This window comes from Myotis brandtii, unplaced genomic scaffold (genome assembly GCF_000412655.1).
Source record: "Myotis brandtii unplaced genomic scaffold, ASM41265v1 scaffold54, whole genome shotgun sequence".
NCBI lineage: Eukaryota > Metazoa > Chordata > Mammalia > Chiroptera > Vespertilionidae > Myotis > Myotis brandtii.
The window spans coordinates 108,609-125,133 of record NW_005369989.1 but is presented as its reverse complement, the minus strand read 5'-3'; the positions used below and the strand labels follow the sequence as shown (position 1 = coordinate 125,133).

The window sequence follows — 16,525 nt, the reverse complement described above, 5'->3', positions numbered from 1 at the left end:
GAAAGGTAGGGAAAGAGAGAGAGAGAGAGAGAAACATTGATGTGAGAATATCGGTTTCTTCTCATATGTGCCCTGACTGGGGATCTAACCCATAACCTAGGCATGTGGGTGGCCTGACCATAAATTAACTTGCAACCTTTTGGTGTACAGGACGATATTCCAACCAACTGAGCTACCCGGCCAGGGCTGTTATGTTGAATTTTAAGCCATATCACAACTTATATGATATGCTTGCACAGACCCTGCCACCTAAAGGATACTTGGTAATCTATGGGCATTATTAATACATATTTAGCATGTGCCCTGCTGACCTTTTCTGTCACCACAACACAGTTTGACTTGTGGCTGAAAGTATGGGTTGTCAATAATGGATCAGAGGCACGAGCTCTTTTTCATTTGGTATTCTAAAGAGGACACGGCTACGGAAGACAGTTAAGACAAGGCGATAAAGGTAAGTGCTGTTGAGATGAGTTAGTGAAATGAACAGAAGCACATTTATCTCCAGCATGACTGGATTTTACTAATCATCCCGGGTCAACCTGCCAAGTAAGACCTACTTATCAGCAAAAGGCCTAAGTCATGCAAGCCTAGAAGGTTCCAGATTGGATTTTACCAATAGTCTACATAAGCAAAGCAGCATGTAACTCAAGATACAGACAATATTATGCTTCTAAGAGGCTTTAAGAGAACTCCAGAGGGTTAAAAAGAGTTACATTTTCTTATCTGTTGGTAACTGGCTTAATGGTGATAGGGTCATAACGTTTGCTCTGTGACTGCCGGACTTCTTTCATTACTATCTTTGCCTAATAATTTTAAATCTTAACTTTGGAAACTTCCCATTTACCAAAGTGCTTAGTGAACATAACACAGACACACACGTGGACACCACAGGGTTTCCATTGCTTTCAACCTAATGAAACCATCGCCAAAATAAAATGTGCCCATATGAAACGATAGCCATGCAGTATATTATTTTCAAATTCTATGCCATGCCAAAGTCTCATGTTATTCAATATTGCATTTTCAAAAGGACAATCTCTAAGTGCAAGTATATTTAGTGACATCATATGTTACCTGTTAAAATGCATTCACGTTGAGAGCAAGTACATCCTTCCTGGGATTATCAAACCATTAGGAGCTGCCTTTTCTGCAGGCAGAACAAAAGGGGATGATTAGATCTGATAGCACCTTCAAAGATTGGCTGTTGTGATTTTTACTGTGTTTCTCAGCCACGTTCCTTGCCGGTATTTTAGCATTAAAGCTAAAGCATGGTAAACTGGGACTCCATTCGCTGGGGTACCACTGACAAAATGCTCATCCCGCCCCCCTGCACAGACATCAAGGACCACGGGCCAAAGACTGGGTGTGTCTGCCTCTGAGCTGTGTCCTTTCCATTCCCTCTTCTCCATCCTAATGGTCACCACCCTGCTTAGTGCTACTCTGTCCTGAACCCACTTGCAAATCTTCCCTTTTCAAGAAGAGGCGAGGCCTCAAACTCAGAATCACTGGCAGGTGAGCGTATCTAACAAGAAACGACTTGGTTTTATTTTTATGATATTATTTCCTAAAACTAAACTTCTATTTATGAAAAGTGATACTATTGATACTATTTTTTTTCCTTTAAGGGCATTATAGAAGTATTTGATAGATAGACAGACATATAGATATTGATACTAGTATTCTTTAAATAAATATTTAAGTAAAAATAAATCAATTTAAAGAAAAAACATTAGGCAATTGTACACCAAAATACATGAAGATGTAAGTTAAAAACGAAAGTTAGAAAATGTCATTTTAAAGCAACATTAGCCTCCTAATGTGATATAGGTTTTATAGTTTCTGTTTTCTTCTAAGCAATTTATTCACACTGGTGCTGTGTTCATGAAAAAATAAAAATAAAAGCCACTTTCTCTCTCCAATGGTTACCTTTGCCAATGAAACTATACACACTATTTCCTTGGCCTGACATCCGGCCCTTTACAGCATATTCTGATACTCCCTGGTATTCTCCTGCTGTTCCTTTATGCCTCCAGGCTACAGCCAAAAAAGAACTTTGTACTGACTCACCACACACTTTATTTCTCTTTTTGCTTAGGTTGTCCCTCTGCCTAGCTCACCCTCCTTACTCCCTGACAAAGAAGTTTTTGCTATTTCTCTCGTCTCTGAAGTACTCCTAAGGCCTATCCACATTGCTCTTCAGGATTCATTATGCCTTACTTTCTTTTACAGCTGTATATCGAAACCTCCTGGGAGACTTTTTAGATGACAGATGCTTTAGCCCCAGTCGTAGACACTCTGGTTTAGTGTATAGCCTGGGCCTTGGAGGATTTGAGATGCTCTCCAGGAGTCACTAGTGGGCAGCAAAGTTCAGGAACTATCGCTAGAGACATATGATCTTCTCTAAGCCCCTGCTTTGGACCTTTCAGCCTTTTACGTCTGTTCACCTTGGTACGGATGGAATGGCGGTGGGAAAACAATCAAGAATCCATTTCAGCATTCTGACCAGATCTGGGGCTGGGCTTGCTAAGTCTGACCTGGACTTGCTCCAGCACAGCCCCATCTCTAATGAATTCCCATCATGAGTCTATCACTTTATTGTGCAGGTTATTGGAGATAGATCACCAGGAACAGGAAGGCATCACATTCAGCCAGGCTTTGGACTGCTTCTGCAACTAGGAGATGTATCATGCAGGCTGTTCTAGGTTGTTACTTAGACATGTCTGGTGCCATAGGCATGGATACTATGAACTCCTCCAATATCCACACGATACAACTCACGTCTGTGTAAACTAAATGCCTCCAATGAGGTGAATCGTTGTTTTCAACGTGGTGTCAGTATGACTGTGCCTAACACTTCTTGACACACACATGGGTGCAGTCTGTTCCTCAAAACAAACAACAGTGCCTGAACCGGTTTGGCTCAGTGGATAGAGCGTCAGCCTGCGGACTGAAGGGTCCCGGGTTCGATTCCGGTCAAGGGCATGTACCTTGGTTGCGGGCACATCCCCAGTGGGGGGGCGTGTGCAGGAGGCAGCTGATCGATGTTTCTCTCTCATCGATGTTTCTAACTCTCTATCCCTCTCACCTTCCTCTCTGTAAAAAAATCAATATATATATAAATAAACAAACAAAAAACAGTGAGTTTAAATGGGTAACATCCTAGGTCATAGTAAAATCTAACTCCAGGCCCTGAGCTGTAACCAGAGACATGATTTAAGGGCCTAATACACCCAGCATGGTCAAGAGTTTCAAAATCTCTGCTGGAATTCAGGTTATCTTAGTGTGATTTAAAGGACACCATCAGCTCTATATTCTGTGAGTCCTTCCTTCTGACAGTTTACAGGTTTTGTTTTATACTCCATCTCTCTCAGTCTCCCAGAGGCTTAAATCAGTGAGAGATGACATGTCAGATTCTCCAAAAATATTATTAATGACAGGCCAATATCTGAACTCACATGTATAACCAAGCCCATCTTTGAGAATATTTCAAATCAGTCTTTTTGCTGTCTTTGTCACTCTGCCTGTAGAAAAATGTCAGAAATTCTAGATTTCACGGAAAAGCCATCATAATACAACATGAGTTAGCCAAACTTAATGTCAGAGATGCAAGTCATTTTCTTTCATTAATTCCCACTAATAGCTTCTTCTTACCTCATTTTTCTTTTCTCCCACCTATGTCGCTTCAATTTTTTTTAAAATTCAGTCTTTTAGGCACTTTTGTTCTCTCTTCTCTAGTGTATCCATTCACATCTTGCTCATTCTATTGTCTCCAGCTCAGCTTCTGGGGTGGCCTCTTACTAAGCATGTATCTATCTACCAAGGATGCTCTCATCCCTTCACCTCCTCTGTGACTTTGGCAATGCCTTGCACTGATGGCAGTGAAAACAGTTTCCAGCACAGTAAGGCTACAGGCTTACACCACAATAAAAGTGGCATGCATATGGATCAGCTTAGGTCCCCCCCCGAAAAAAATTGAAAATGTTTTGTAGTACTATAAAATTTAGGAAGATGTTTTGTCCACTTTCCTTAGTGTTGTTGTAACTCTGTTCTGCTGTTATAACTGAGTTAGTTGCATTTCAAACTTATAAATAAAAGAGGATGCACGTTAAAAATGTTTTGTCTTAATGTCTCTAAAACATCTATAGATTGTTTTTAAAAAGTGGGGTTGTGGGTGAATGGTGCAAAGTGTGAGACAAAATAATGAGTACCTCTGCAGAGGCATACTGAGTCAGGGACATTGGAAATGGCCCGTCCTCTTTATGCGCGGTTGACTCTGGACTAACGGATTCCTACACGCCCTCCCCCAAGCACCTTTGTTCTTGCAGAACTTGAGCTGAGTCTGTTCTCCTACCCTCTGAAGGCTGGCATTTAGTTCCCTGGCTCCTCTGTGCTATTCCATTTGCTTCTTGGTTCTGCCCCACTTCACAGCTGTGCAATGACACCTAACACTTCCCGGCAGCAGATGCTGGGAGAAGCCGGTGCCAAAGCAGCCGAGGCTGTGAGAAATGCAGTCCCCAGCTGTCCTTCCTTCCCAGTCCCAGGGACAGGACGGGCTTAGATGTCACACAAGTGTGGTTGTTTTGTCACCTATAACAAGGCCTTTTTGAGAATTCATTGAGATAATACATATTAAAGGGCCTAATTACAGTAAACTCTTAATATATGGTCACTTTGACTATGCTGCCCCCTTCTGAGTTAGGTTTGCAGGCTAAATAGGTGGGTAAGGAGGTTTGGCTGATTCTCCATCTATTTCAAGAACACCACATTCTTTAGGATAGGCAAACAGTACTTCTGTAACCCATTTGTTTAGAGAGAAGACAATCAATGAAAGGTGTCTGTGGGATATATTATGACACTTCTCTCATTCATTCACTCAACAAGTATTTATTGAAAGATGTCCAGGATACAGCATTGATGAAGCAAATTTCCTGTTCCTATGGAAGCTGAGACTAGCAGAGGAGACAAATACTAACAAGTGAACACACACACACACACACACACACACACACACACACACACACACAGAGGCTCATGTATAATATGTCAGGGGTGGTAAGTGCTGTGAATAAAACAAACTGGGATAAGAATGATGAAGAGTAGGGTGGACGGGGTAGGGGGTGTGATTGGGTATCTCAGATGGTGGCAGAGAAAGCCTCCTGATAACGTGCCATTTGTGTAAAGCCTTGTCTGGAGGCTTCAGAAATTGTTCTTCAGTAAAACAAGCACATCTGATGCAGGGGAACTCTTACTATACATGCCTCTCGGAGTAATCATTTTAACATACCCTCCTCTATATGGAAGAAATGATTCTCCACGATAATCATGAAATGGAGCAAACATAACTGCATGTATGAACTAAAATGTACACTCACCACCCTAGCTGGTTTGGCTCAGTGGGTAGAGTGTCGGCCCACGGACTGAAGGGTCCCAGGTTCAATTCCGGTCAAGGGCACATACCCAGGTTGTGGGCTCGATCCCCAGTGGGGGGCGGGAAGGAGGCAGCTAATCAATGATTCTCTCTAATCATTGATGTTTCTATCTCTCCCCCTCTCCCTTCCTCTCTGAAAATCAATAATAAAAAAAAAATTTGTTCTATTTTTTTAAAAAAATGTACACTCACCAAACAAAATTATATAGCTGGAAATAGCTAACAGTTAAACACCAAGAAAAACCACAAGTGGTCACAGAAAATGGCAGAATTAATGCAACTCAAGTTCTATTTAGTTTTACAATCACAGTGCTCCCCTGTTTGTTCCAAATCTACTAGATTAATGCAAATATACGTAGTACCACTGGGCTGGAGCCACCAGTTGTGCGGGAAGCAAGAGAAGGATCTGGAACCATTCAGTTTTTCTTTGTGAGTGGGTAACTGAGGCCATGTGTGCCAGTCTGCATATCTGGGACTTCCCCGAATTAACTTCTGTGTAGAATACAGCATTTATTCAATAATAATAATAATAACAACAATAACAATGGTGATGTGCTAATTTGGAGCTTTCTTATACTATTAAAATTTAACAGTAATAAATATGCATATTGTGGGAGGAAAGAGTACTCCATTACTGACATTGTTTAGAAATGCTGGTGTTTGCTGATAAGAAGCAGAAGAACTCTTAATGGTTTCATGATAGTTCTAAATCCTTATGTGCCTTTATTGCCTGCCCCCACAGTAAGCTGCTACTACTGCCCCACCCTAGATATGCCACTTATGGGTTGAGCTGGGCGGCCCAGGGCTCAACAGGGCAGGGCGGGCGGAGGGAGCGGTTATGGTGCCCTCAGTCCCGTTCCCAGAGGCTCTGCTTCTCAGAACCCCAGGAACCGCTGCAAACCTCGGAGAGAAAGCTGCCTTCCAACTGATGCCAGACACTCCCGCTTCTCCCGTTTGGGTCCGAGTCCCCAGCGATTCGCCCGTATCTGGAGCTCAGAGTCTGAGACTCCCCCCTGACCGAAAACGACAACCGCGCTCTCAGCCACCAGCCCGCTTTGCGCGCGCACCTCCGCACCTGAGTTTTTTCCACACTGCGCCTCCTCTGAGCCTCGGTGTGCTGTTATTTTTCCTTCTAGTTGAAGAGTCTCTCCTCAGCCAGCCTTCCTGTGGTTCTGGGTGATGTCCGTTCCGTCTTTTAGTTGTATTTTTGAAGTGGTTGTTTGCGGCAGCAGTCTCCGGTGTTTACCTATGCCGCCATCTTGGTCTCTCCAAGAAGCAGAAGAACTCTTAATGGTTTCATGATAGTTCTAAATCCTCTATGTGCCTTTATTGCCTGCCCCCCACAGTAAGCTGCTACTACTGCCCCACCCTAGATATGCCACTTATGGGTTGAGCTGGGCGGCCCATTTCTGGATCTAGCATGCTCCTGCTTCCAAATATGTTTCACACTCTCTTTCCTGGGCCTTTCAGACCCTGGATACAACAGCCCATATTCTGGAAGTAAAGTGACCTGATATGGTTTCCGAGGTTCAACAGAAAAGCTTAGTTGACTCATGAGTCAGGCAGAAAAAGTCAAGAACCATATGATTTCATTCACATGTAGGATATAAAACTGGAAGCAACAAATGAACAAACACGATAAATAAAGAAAAACTCCATAGACACAGACAATTGTGTGGTAGTTTCCAGAGGGAAAGGGGTTGGGGGGGATAATAAGTAAAGAGTGGTAGTTTCCAGAGGGAAAGGGGGTTGGGGGGATAATAAAGGGTAAAGAGTGTCAAATATATGTTTATGGAAGGAGATTTGAGTTTGGGTGGTAAATATCAATGCAATATACAGGTGATGTATCATAGAACTGTACACCTGAAACCTATGTCATTTTATTAACCAATGTCACCCAAATAAATTTAATAAAAAGTTTTTTTAAAAGAAATGGAAGCCAGTTAGGCTTCCTGTTTATTAGAAAGAGCCTTACATCACTTTTGAGAACAAAGAAAGAAAAACTCCATAGACACAGACAATTGTGTGGTAGTTTCCAGAGGGAAAGGGGTTGGGGGGGATAATAAAGGGTAAAGAGTGTCAAATATATGTTTATGGAAGGAGATTTGAGTTTGGGTGGTAAATATCAATGCAATATACAGGTGATGTATCATAGAACTGTACACCTGAAACCTATGTCATTTTATTAACCAATGTCACCCCAATAAATTTAATAAAAAGGTTTTTTTAAAAAAAGAAATGGAAGCCACTTAGGCTTCCTGTTTATAAGAAAGAGCCTTACATCACTTTTGAGAACAACTAACAAATATTTGCAGAATACTTATCATGTATCAGAAGGCAAGCTACGCAGTGAATAGAGGTACGCAAAGTTATGAGACATGGCCTTGGACCATGAGACATGTAGTCTTATAAAAGACACAGCTTATAAAAGGGAAAAAAATAGAGCAAATAATCTCAAGATAAAAAGTTTATTTAAAAGGAGGAATTATTGTAATCAGAGGTGGTCAACTACTTGCATTAGCTCTTGACCTGGGTCTAGAAAGGATAAAATAGGAATGGACAAGTAAAAGGGAAGAGAAGGGAGAAAGTCTTAAGCAGAGACTACATCAGTGGCATAGAAAATGCAGAGTGCCAAGACCATCAGTAGTGTGTATGACATCCAGCATGAGCACTGAGATGCAAAATGAAAAATATTAGGAGAAGGAGGAGGCTATGGTTGGCCTTGAATTCCACCATGAAATATATTAGGAGAAGGAGAAGGAGGCCGTGCTAGGCCTTGAATGCCAGGTCAAGGAATGTGACTTAATCGATAGCTGAGAGTCACCAAGTACTTTAAGCAAGGAAGTTACCAACTCAAAGTGGCATTTTGGGAAAATGAATCTGGTGGTATTCTGAAGTAAGGCCTGAAGTAGAGAAAGAAGGTGAAGAACAAGCAAATCTGAGAACAGGCATAAACTGATAGAGACCTCAACTGAGGGAATTCTCCTTCAAATAGAATAGGAATGTATGTAAGTCAAACACCATAAAATTAAAACTCAGAGTTTGATTTTTTTTTTAATATGGAAAATATGTGAAAAGGACCTGGAGAAAATTGTCACATAACGGGCATCTAGAAAAATCCTCTTCACTTGTTCTTGTGGTGTTCTGAACTAAAGACGAAATGTTCTGAACTGAAGTTTCCAAAGAAACAGCACAGAGAAGTCAGAGGGGCAAAGCATCCTCTTTGAACCTTGGAGCTCAAATGTTAGTTTCTTCACAAAGGCCAGTGGAAGCTTTTCATCCTCAAAAACAAGCCAGCAAGGGAAAGAATCGCTCATGTGATGTTCCAAGGAAATTCTGTCCAGTGGTTGGTCCTACCTGGGGCAGCCTGGCCTTGAGTTAGATGATACAATATGAAACCCTCGGACCCCTTTAAGATCCACCTTCTATTTCTAATTGCTTTCTTAAAAACATAAGGAGCTTCAAAAATAAATAACAAAAGAGGTATGCTTGAATCCTCTGAATGAGCTGTATTCGGGGCTGCATTTAATTTGTGATTTCTCCTGTGCTGACTTATTCACCACTCCTCTTTAAACAAAACTTCCTACAAGAAATCTTCAGTTCTCCAAAAGAATAAAAATTGCCAGTTCTTATTTTTGAGTTGCCTAAAAGGAGAAATGTGAGTATAAGAGAATATACACAGTGTAATTCATCATTTTAAAGTATAGCCCATATTACAAATTTGATGTTCCAATTGTTCATTCTTTAAGTCACTCAAATAAAAAGATTATATAATTAAAACATTTTGCATCAAAATCCCGTGCTATATACTTCTTTTTTCAGTAGATATGAGCATTTCTATAAGGTTTCTCTTGGATGTTTATCCATGAAAGCCCAGGTCCTAGGAGGTTTGGGCAGGATTCTGCCCCTCTGAGAAAGGGAGAGGAGAAAGCAGGTCGGATGTGCACTCTCCTTTTTTTTGAGTCAGTTTACCAAAATTCTTATATTTCAAAATAGAGGGGGATGATGCATTTTGAGAACCACGGGTGAGGCAATTGTTCCCAAATTCAAAATATGGTTACATTTTCTTAAACTAGAAATGTCAAGTTCCACTGACCATTAAATGACCCCTTTCCTGGAAAAACTGAGATGGGAAGGGGAGAAGTCACAGGGCCCTTGAATACAGTATTGTGTCTGCAAGGTGGCAGCGAGGGAGGGGTTTCACCCTCTGAAATCAACACAATTTGCTACCTGATTCAGCTTCTATCAGGATGATTTTCTCACTTGTGAAAAAACAGAAAACCACACATCTTTCTAAACATCATGAATAATGGATTGAGATTTCCGAAAACTCCCCTTCCTTTTCTTCCACAATTTAAATCAAGCTGTTTCAAAGCCAACATACTACATGTTGATTGAAGACGGAAAAGGTTATAAATAGTAAAGGTTGAAATTTTTCCACAAAGGTAGGTAGATAAAAAAAAAAAAAGAATCCTTCTACTTTCCATGGGCAAGATGTCCCCGGCAACTCATTATCAGCACTGTCCTCCTCCATCACAGAGCTGCTGTCTTAAAAGAACACAAGGAACAGAAATGGGCCGTGGCCGTGGCCTTGGCACCAGTGTGCCTGCCGCCAAGCAGAACCCTCTGCATTTATGTCCTGCCTCTCCCAAACCAGGCATATGATGCTGTTTTCTTTAGGCCTAACTTGGCACAGGGAGGCTGTGTGTAGCTTGCATTCTCAATACGGTCTCCCTCTGCTGCTGGGCATTGTGTAAATGCTGCCTGCTCTGTGTACTTACATCTCTAAACTGTAGGCTGAGTACCAATTTCCAAGCTGGAGCATCTTTCATCTTGCTTTAAATTCTTCCGAGTTTCATTTGAAATGCCTGTCAATGAAAGGTATCGGGAGTTATATTACGTGTCAGAAAAGTAAGACCTTTACAGAAAAAGCCGCCAAGAATATGAAAAGGGCACTTCAGTCTGGGGTGATGGGAAGAGGTGCTTCATGGATGAGATGGAGGTGACTTAATAAGACGTGTTTGATAATTTCCAAATGACTCCCTGAAATCTGCATCATCTGACCTTCAGAAGAGCCACACAAGGCTCTTCCATCTCTCAGGGAGGTCCCAATAACTTCCATGCAACTAATATTTATTGAGCACCTAATATGTCCCAGTGCTGATATACCCACAATAGTCAAGACTCTGCTCCCACAGAGCTTACGGTGGAAACTGGGAGAAAGATAATACAAACAAACAAATAAATTATCAAGGTAACTAAAGACAGTGAGAGGAGCCATGAAGAAAACCCATCAGGGTAATATGTTAGAGAGTGACCAAGTGTGGGAAGGCTGCTCTTAATGGTGGCATTCGAGATGAGAACTAAAAGTGAGTAGAAAGCCATGGGGTGATCTGTGGGAGGGACATATCCAGCAGAAGGAAGTGCAAGTACAGCAGCTTTGAAGCAGGAATATGCGTGGCATGTTCTACAGACAGAAAGAAGGCCAGCATGCCTGACAGGAGCTGAGAGACAGAATGGTAAGGGAAAGAAGATGGAGGAGGAGGAAATGGGGCTCATATTTGTTGAATGTTTACAATGAGCCAGGCCTTGAGCCAAGTTCACAGTCATAGGTGGCATGGCTGGGACTGCAACCAGGTTCTCTGACTCCAAATCCTTTCGTTTATACCAATACCACGCTGCCTGGCCCACACCTTGCCATCTGGAAGGCCAGCTTTGGTTCAGCCAGGTGGAAACAGGGGAAAGAGAAGGAACATTGATATTCAGAATCCTACATAGGTTCCTTTTTACCTGCCGGCCTATTTCCTGAGTGATTTTTATATGTGGGGCATATGTTGACCTGATTTTTAAAAACTGGAATTTCTCTCATGCTAAGTAATATTGGCCTCTGAGCCAGAGAATCAGCTGATGGATTCTATACTCTGGGGTAAACTGAAGCACGGCCGATAGAATATAATTATCAGATGTAACTGAAAAGGCGACTGAAAAAGAAAAAGATAAAACATATTGAATGTCTCCAGGAAATGAATCCAAGTAAATCTCGATCTGTGTTACAGGAGATTGCAATATAAGTTCCTTCCTCCCGCCCTCCTTTAAGTAAGTTTGAATACTCTCTCTCACTGCTTTCACATGAACTCAAATTGCTTTAGAAACCTGTCATATTGAATTAGCCAAAGCAGATAGTAATTCAGAGGGGTGCCAATGTGGCATTATTGAAAATTGCTGGTTGGAAGGCTTCCTTGCAGCATTATTCAGGAACAATAACTCACTTTCATCACCGTGTGTCAGTAGGAGCAAATGATGAGCTTTGCGTGGTTTGTGAATTAAACTTCCTTAAAAGTCCATCATAAAGATGAGAAGTACACAGAGAACACCTGCATTCGTCAACAAGAGCACAGGGGAACGAGAGCACACTTGTGCGTCGGCCCCACACTGTAGTCACTTGGTGTGAGATACACCAGACACACTGACCCTGAGGCAGTCCAGCAGAACAGTCAGGCTTCAGAAGATCCTTGACCTTGACATCAGAGGCAAGCTCAAAGGCCGTGCGAATTAGGAATAAACAGCAGAGACATTTAAAGCAAAATAGCTCTTCCTTGTGATATTAATGATCCATCAGCTCCTCAGAGAAGCCTTCCACAACACCCAGCTTCATCACTCCCTGTCACGTTACTCTCATACTTTCTTGTTCTTTACAAGACTTGGCAATTTTTTATATCACCCGATTCATCTCAGTACTTGCTTGGCTACTTCTATCCCTCCCACTCAAGAACGTAATCGCCATGAGAAGTAGATCTTAACCATCTTCCTCTGCCCTAGGAACAATACCTGGACCATAGTAGACACTCAATAAATAGTTATTTAAGGACTTCTGAATTCACAAACATTTTATTATACTAGAGAAGAGGCTATTCTATAATCATATTGTTTTATCAGCTGTAATAGACAGGCCTATGCAAGCTAGAATCCAGGAAGTCACCATGAACTGTTCGTCTTCGGGTCTGCTGCCCAGAGACCCGCTTTATGTCTAATCGTTACTTGGTTGGTGGAGGGAATTTTAGTGGAGGAATAGCTGTGGAGCTGTTGTGGGTCTCTGCACCAATGTAAGCATGCTCCTTAGTGGGCTCAAGAAAAACGTTATCCCAAACCATCGACAAAACCAAAAGACAGCCTACTGAGTGGGAGAAGATGTTTGCAAATAATAATCTGATAAAGGGTTAATATCCAAAATATATAAGGAATTCCTGTAACTTAACAACAAAAAACAAGCAACCCAATAAAAAAATGGGCAGAGGCTCTGAATAGACATTTTTCTAAAGAGGACATCCAAATGGCCAATAGATATATGAAGAGGCTTATCATCACTAATCATCAGAGAAATGCAAATCAATTGAAAATTGGTGCCGCCAATATGGAAAATAGTATGGGGAATTCATCAAAAAACTAAAAATAGAGCTACCATTCATGCCAGCAATTCCACTTCTGGGTGGTATTTATCCAAAGAAAACAAAAATACTGATTCAAAAAGACATATGGCCCCTTATATTCATTGCAGCATTATTCACAAAAGCCAAGATATGGAAGCAACCCTAGGTGTCCACTGATAGATGAATGGATAAAGAAGAGATGGTATATATATACAATGGATTATTATTGAGTAATAAAAAATCTAGCTATTTGCAATAACATGGATGAACCTAGATGTTATGCTGAGTGAAATAAGTCAGACAAAAAAAAATAAATATTGTATGACAAAAGCCAAGATATGGAAGCAACCCTAGGTGTCCACTGATAGATGAATGGATAAAGAAGAGATGGTATATATATACAATGGATTATTATTGAGTAATAAAAAATCTAGCTATTTGCAATAACATGGATGAACCTAGATGTTATGCTGAGTGAAATAAGTCAGACAAAAAAAATAAATATTGTATGATCTCACTTACATGTGGAATGTAAAAAATAATGAATAAACAAAACAGAAACAGATCCAAAGATAAGAAAACAATCTGATGGTAATCAAAGTGGAAGGGGAGATGGGTAAAATAAAAACAACAACAAAAATTTAAAAATAGGGTGAGGTAAGCAATAAAAATAACAACTAGAGGCTTGGTACACGAAATTCGTGCACGGGTAGGGTCTAACAACTAGAGGCTTGGTACACAAAATTCGTGCACGGGTAGGGTCCCTAGGTCTGGCCAGCGATCAGGGCCCATCTGTGGGGAGACTTATGGGGCGATAGGGGAGCCCCCGCTGGCACACGCCTTGGATGGCCTGGGGCCTGCAGGCTGGGGGAAGTTCCTGCATTGAGCGTCTGCCCCCTGGTGGTCAGTGCATGTGATAGCGACCGGTCATTCCACTGGTCATTCGGTCAATTTGCATATTAGGCTTTTATTATATAGGATTTTTTAAAAAAGTGTTATCCAATTCCTGAACTACTACTTCTTTTTTTTTTTAAAAAAATATATTTCTTTATTGATTTCAGAGAGGAAGGGAGAAGGAGAGAGAGATAGAAACATCAATGATGAGAATCATTGCTCGGCTGTCTCCTGCACACCCCCTACTGGGGATCGAGCCCGCAACCCAGGCATGTGTCCTTGGCCGGAATCGAACCCGGGACCCTTCAGTCTGCAGGCTGATGCTCTATCCACTGAGCCAAGCCGGCCAGGGCGTGAACACCTACTTCTTGATTTACACAGTGAAATTCTTAGATTACCTCTGTGACCTATCTCAAAAAGTCTAATATTTTCTTGCAGCTTTTTATTTTGAAAAATTTGAAGTCTAAGTCTACAGAAAGGGTGCAAGAATTGCACAGTGAACATTCAGATTAACCAACTGTTAATATTCTGTCACATTTGCTTTTCCTCTCCATGTACATGCGTCTATGGCATATGTTTAAATATGAGGACATATGTTTATGCATCTGTGTATATGTATGTGCATATGTGTGTTACGTACATGTATATATCTGTGTGTTTATATGGGCATTATATGTGCATGTGAGTATATGTGTATGTATATATACTTTGGCTTAAACTGAAAGTTAGTTGCAGATATTGATGTATTTCATCCCTAAATATTTCAGCAAGATTATTCCCCCATACTATAATTATCATATTCAGAAAACTTAATATTTAGAAGTATACTATTTTCTAATACTAAGTTGGTTTTCAAATTTCCTTAAGTATATCCAAGTGTCCTTTACAATTTATTTTTTATCCAGGGTCCAATCAAGGACCTTATATTACATTTAACTAGAGGCCCAGTGCACAAAATTCATGCATGGGCAGGGTCCCTAGGCCTTGCTGGTGATCAGGGCCAATCTGTGGGACAACTGGCAGGGCAATGGGGGGGGCACCCACTTTGGTCAGCCTGGCACTGCCCGTTCGCTGGCCCCACCCCCCGTGATCAGGGCCAATCTGTGGGGCAACTGGCAGGGCAATGGGGGGGGGGCACCCACTTTGGTCAGCCTGGCACTGCCTCTTCGCTGGCCCCACCCCCCCACCACCACCGCTGATTGCCTCCCTTTGGGCTACTGGCGGCAGCCTGGGGCCTGCGGGCTAGGGGCAGCTCCTGTGTTGAGCATCTGCTCCCTGATGGTCAGTGCGTGTCATAGAAACCGGTTGTTCCACTGTTTGGTCGATTTGCATATTAGGCTTTTAGTATATAGGATTGTCATACCTTTTTAGTTTCCTTTTGTTTAGAATGGTTCCCCAGACATGGTCTTTTGGACTTTGTTTGTTTTTATTTGTCTTTGTCCTTTATGACATAGAGATTTTTATAAAGTCCAGTTGTTTTACAGAATTTCCCTTCATTTTAATTGGCCTAATTGTTTCTCCTAACTATATCTGATTAAAGTCTCACATTTAAAGTTCCTAACATGACCAAAATAAAATGAATGTGAAATAACTCAGATTTCCTAAAGGAATTTTTAGGCTGAAATGCCAAAACAATGAAGAATAAAACACTTCTGACATATGTTTCAGATAGCACTTGATAAGACCTTTTCCGAATTGGTTAAAATCCTCATAATACAGTTAAGTTAGTGCTTCCCACATGTTAGTCACTCACATACTCTCTTCAAGAATTTTGTTGCATCCAAGTTCTACCGGTATTAACATTAATGCAATCATTTAATTCAATTGACTTATTTAAATTATTTCTTAACCTAAGAAATAATATTTATATTAGTGGTTTTGCTATGCTTAGTGTATTTTTCTAATGCCTATCAAAGTACACATAAATATCAAAAAAATATTTGTGTATATCTAAAACTACCTCCCATACCATAATGGAGTACTTAGGGGAACTCTAAGTAGAGTGTAATCAAATTGGTGTGTGTGTGTGTGTGTGTATGTGTGTGTGTGTGTGTGTGTGAGTGTGTGTGTGTTTATGTACATGTAGATAGAGTTGGCAGAAAAGCCTGCCTTTTCAAGAACTATGGAAACAAGAAGGTGCCACGGTTGGCAGGCCAAGCTGGGGATAGCATCCAAACAAATGACAAGACCAGCAGCTCCTGAGAGACCGAGCATCTATCTATAGGCCCCTGATGTCAGATTGATTGCTTCTCCATTCATTTCCCAAACCCTTAACCAGCAAGACTGGAAACGAGGCTCAGGAAAAGGCTTGTCAGGCAAACTCTGACACTGATGGAAGATCACTCTTTGTGGCTGTAAAATATGCATATTGGATCATAGGATTCCTGATCTTTCACACCATCCACATTTCTCTGGAGATGGAGGCCCAGAAACAGTTAGCAGGTTGTCCAAGATCACACTGCCAGTTGGTGGCAAACCATGAACTTCATCCACAACTTCAGATGCTTGGACCAGTTCATTCCACTCCCCATGCTGAGGCCTGAGCCTATATAGCTAGTTCTACATAAAACCACCTATACATATACAACATATACATATATAAAACCATATTATACACATGCACAGACACATATAACCACATACATATATAAACCATGCATATACAAATGTATATACTATATAATAAAGAGGTGATATGCAAATTGACCATCACTCCAACATACAAGATGGCCGCCCCCATGTGGTCAAAGATGGCCGCCACAAGATGGCCAGTAGG

At 41.3% G+C, this 16,525-nt stretch overlaps 1 protein-coding gene across 5 annotated transcripts in view; it reads right to left on the bottom strand.

Annotated features, from left to right (window-relative positions):
* LRRC3B (leucine rich repeat containing 3B) overlaps positions 1–16,525 on the bottom strand; it is a 92,197-nt gene that overhangs the window by 54,864 nt on the left and 20,808 nt on the right. For 2 of the 5 annotated variants that reach the window (XM_005878029.2, XM_005878030.2), the window contains exon 2: positions 10,210–10,296. The exons of 2 other annotated variants lie outside the window; for them this stretch is intronic. The gene's annotated coding sequence lies outside the window, so the exon portion shown is untranslated. Of the gene's footprint in view, positions 1–1,074; positions 1,148–10,209; positions 10,297–16,525 lie in introns of all 5 variants that reach the window. One more of the 5 variants, XM_005878032.2, reaches the window with a different exon arrangement.